This window comes from Mastomys coucha, unplaced genomic scaffold (genome assembly GCF_008632895.1).
Source record: "Mastomys coucha isolate ucsf_1 unplaced genomic scaffold, UCSF_Mcou_1 pScaffold15, whole genome shotgun sequence".
Lineage (NCBI taxonomy): Eukaryota > Metazoa > Chordata > Mammalia > Rodentia > Muridae > Mastomys > Mastomys coucha.
In genome coordinates this window covers 82,115,637-82,119,941 of record NW_022196897.1, presented here as the reverse complement: position 1 = coordinate 82,119,941, position 4,305 = coordinate 82,115,637, and the positions used below count along the sequence as shown (strand labels likewise).

The 4,305-nt window shown below is 37.7% G+C and overlaps 1 long non-coding RNA gene across 1 annotated transcript in view; it reads right to left on the bottom strand.

Annotated features, from left to right (window-relative positions):
- Nucleotides 1-345: 345 nt before the first annotated feature.
- The window catches only part of LOC116092248, a 37,041-nt gene continuing 33,081 nt past the window's right edge, over nt 346-4,305 (bottom strand). The window contains exon 4 of the long non-coding RNA XR_004119175.1: nt 346-1,341. This is a non-coding gene — a long non-coding RNA (uncharacterized LOC116092248). The remainder of the gene's footprint in view (nt 1,342-4,305) is intronic.

The following is a 4,305-nucleotide window of genomic DNA, read 5'->3' as shown; positions in this document are numbered from 1 at the left end:
CAGCGCCATATAGACAGAGACACAGAGTTTTCAGGAACCTCAGAGGATAGTCATGGTATTCACGGCACAGACTCCTTTCAGAATCTAATAACAACCCTCCATGCTTCTGTTTAAGATGGAGAATTTTGTCAATACTAAGACACAATAAGATTGGGTACTTTTTGTAGCTCCCTGTTTTAAAACTGTAATCACTGGAATGTCTTAGAGATTGTGAGAAATAATACTCATTATTAAATTTGTTGTTTAAGCATTGTAAATATATTTCTGTGTTTTGTAACAGAATTTTTTAAATGACCTAATTACATTATTTTGACAACAAACCTTCATTAAAAATTCCACTCTGGGGCCAATGAAATATGTCTTTATATACACTTATAAACATGCCTTTAACTTCATGATTTAATTTTTAAACACTTGTAATACTATAAGGTTTCTGGAATCTACTTTGGTAAAATGTTAATGAGAGATTTAATATTTTCTTCCAGATCTTTTTGCAATTATGTCAACTGTGCCCTTGGCAATTGATTCTTTCTCTTGGATTTACATCAGATTGCTTAGGAGCTAGCTTTTACTGCTCATACTTATGCCTTAATCCACTACTCTGATTGTATCAATTCAAAATTAATCTTACTCTTACTTGTGGCCAAATCCACCAAAATGTTTGATGTATGAGGTGTTGGTGTATCGGGTCATTTTAGTGAGCATTTCAGCATTTGAGAAATAAGATATTCCCATGGTTCTTTTTGTTCAAGCACTTGGTAAATTACATGGGCTAATTCTCTGGACTAATAATGTAGTTTAGTGCCTAGGAGAAGTTTCTTGTCATAAAATTACTTGATTTTTATGGAGAGAGGAATTTTAGAAGGACATATATGTTAGACATTAATAACCTATGAAAGTATGTTTGAGACATAAAGGTCTGGATTGTGACTCTTGCAGCTTTGGATGTACTTACTGAGATAAGGAAGGCAATGCCACAGCTGACATCTAAACTATTTTGCTGTTTTTATGGTTATTTGTTCCTTTCATTTTTTTTCATGCTTACTGGGCTTCCCCATCAAAGTTCCTTTCATTCCATTTGACTTATCCTTCTGAACTGCATGAAACACAAAGATGTGTAAGGCCTTCTCTTAGCAGGTGGACCTCTGCTGACCGTGCACACAGCAAGCTGTCTTGTGACCGCTTTGAATTCACCAACACAAACTTCTGTTTTGTTGCTGTATTCTAACAGGAGAACTCTGCCATGCTCTGACATCTCTGGCTGAGTGAGAGATGGTGCAGGTAGCTTCAAACATGACTCAGTCAAAAATGTGGTGAACTGATCCTTAATCTGTACTGTTTCTGAAAATCAAAGAGAAGTGCAGTCATTTGTCGGCAATCTGAATCACTCTACTTGAAAATTATGTCCACCCTTTGATTCCAACCCTAGTACCTCTTCAAAACTATGACTTTATTTGTTCTTTAAAGGTTGGCGAAAATCAGTTAAAATTCAATATAGTGAATTACAAATGAAATCTCTAGCCCCAGACTTTTACTACAATGGAAGTTCCTTATGTGTAGGTTCTAGTTTAAGCACCTGGTTAATCATTTCAGCCATGTTGATGACCTCAAATAACAGTCTTTGAGATCATGTATATATAATACTATTTAAATTACTTATTTAGTAATTATGATATCTAGGATGAACCCCAAGAAAGGAATCAAATAAAATCTCAAAGGTTTTTTGGAAATTTCCATGGTCGTACCTGTTTGCAGTTCACTTGTAACTGTCCTGTTTGAAACTTGAGATGTGGCAAATTTTAAGGTGCATGATATGAAATAAAAGCAAGGACATATATAATTACACACTTACTTGAATTTCTTACAGAAGCCAGGAGAGGGCAGAAGATGCTGTCTATGAGAGCATATTTACATAAAAATATTTCCTTGAATTGAAATCCAAAGTAATCATATTTTAGACAAAGACATGAAGTTGTGTGTGATGTGTGTATGTGTGTATGTATGTGTGTGTGTGTGTGTGTGTGTGTGTGTGTGTGTGTGTGTGTGTATTACTCATTGATTTGCTTACTTTAGCTCAGGGAATCAAACTAAAAACCTCACATAGCCTGAGCCAGCATTCTACCACTGAGCTTCACCTCCAGCTGCTGTCTTAATTTTAATAGTTTACATCCTAACTTGGATCAGGAACATTGTATAATGGGACATGTGTATTTTTCAAACTCGTCAGCTAATATTCAGACTTTTTCTCTCTGAACCTAACAATGTGATAAAACAAGAAGCATCAATATTTATTCAGAAATGATACTTGCTGTTATTAGCAATCTTATATAAATCTAGGTAGGCAAGACACAGGGAAGTTGGGTTAGTCATAGTGAGTGAATGATCTAAGAGTACCAGAGTTCAGTGACCAGATCTCACATGTGGTGGCTCCTGAACACATGTAACTGAGGATCCATGGGATACAACTTCTCTAGCCACTATGGGTTACTGCATTCATAAGTACATATCCTCCACTCATGCACATGCACATTATTTTAATAAATTAATTTATTTTTTACACTCCATATTCCATTCCCTGTCCCCCCCATCTACCTCATGACTGCTTTACATCCCACACCTCCTCCCCAAACCCCTGACCTCTAAACTCCAGTCTCTTGACCAGGGGCCTCCAGTCTCTTGAGTGTTAGGTGCATCATCTCTGAATGAACACAGACTCGGAAATCCTCTACTGTATGTGTGTTGGGAGCCTCATATCAGCTGGTGTATTCTGTCTGTTTGGTGGTCCAATGTGTGAGAGATCTTGGGGGTCCAATTTAGTTAAGACTGCTGGTCCTCATACAGGATCACCCTTCTCAGCTTCTTTCAGCCTTCCCTAATTGAACAACAGGGGTCAGCTGCTTCTGTTTATTGATTGGGTGGAAATATCTGCATTTGACACTTTCAGCTGTTTGTTGGGTCTTTAGGAGAGCAGTCATGATAGGTCCCTTTTTGTGAGCACTGCATAACCTCAGTAGATCAAGAATTGATAAATGGGACCTCATGAAGCTGGAAAACTTCTGTAAGGCAAAGGAAATAGTCAATAAGACAAATCAGAAACCTACAGATTAGGAAAAAATCTTCACTAATCCCACAGCTGATAGAAGACTAATATCCAAAATATATAAAGAATTGAAGAAATTAATCACCAAAAAACAACCCAATCAAAAAACGGGGTGTAACACTAAACCTAGAATACACATTTGAGGAATCTCGAATGGCTAAGAAGCAAGCACCTAATGAAATGTTCAAAGTCCTTAGTGGTCAGAGAAATGCAAATCAAAATGATCCTGAGATTCCACCTGAACTCCAATCAGAGTGGCTAAGATCAAAGCCTCAGATGACAACACATATTGGAGAGGATATGAAGAAAGAGAAAAACTCCTCCATTGCTTGTGGGATTGCAAACTGGTACAACCACTCTGGAAAATCAATATGGAGGTTCCTCAGAAAATTGGAAATAGATCTACCTGAAGACCGAGCTACACCACTCTTGGGAATATATCCAAAAGATGCTCCACCATGCCACAGGGACACTTGTTCCGCTATGTTCATAGCGGCCTTATTTGTGATAGCCAGAAGCTGGAAACAATCTAAATGTCCCACGACAGAAGAATGGATACAGAAAGTGTGGTTAATTTACACAATAGAATACTACTCAGCTATTAAGAATGAGCACATGCATATTTTTTAAGATAATTAAAATAAATCATCAAAAAGTTCTATTTAGGTGAGATTCTTGTTGGGCCATTTCACAGATGACCAACCTGAGGTATAAGAGATTAAGTCACAAAAAACCCCATTAAGGTGAGTATAAATTTCAGCTTTAATTTAGGTAGCTGAGTTTCCAAGACTGTATACATGTCCGCATGGTCTTTCATCCATTACAATGCCTGGACCAAATGTCATTCATGATGTAGAAACAAGACTAATTCTAATGAGGCTGGAAGAGAGGAAGAGCCAGGAGAGTTCCGTTCTTTTTTTTATTAAATATTTTCTTTATTTACATTTCAAATGTTCTCCTTTTTCCTGGCTTCCCCTCTGAAAAATTGCCTATTCCCTCCTCCCTCCCCCTGCTCATCAACACACCCTCTCCTACTTCCTGGCCCTGGCAGGAGAGTTTCTTATTATGACTGGTTAGGTCTGTGAAGACGGAAACGCTGTTCCTGATGGTACAAGATACACACAGTACAGAAAAATCACAATATGAACTAAGTAGTACCCTCGGAGCTCCCAGGGTCTCAACCACCAACCAAGAACTGCACATGG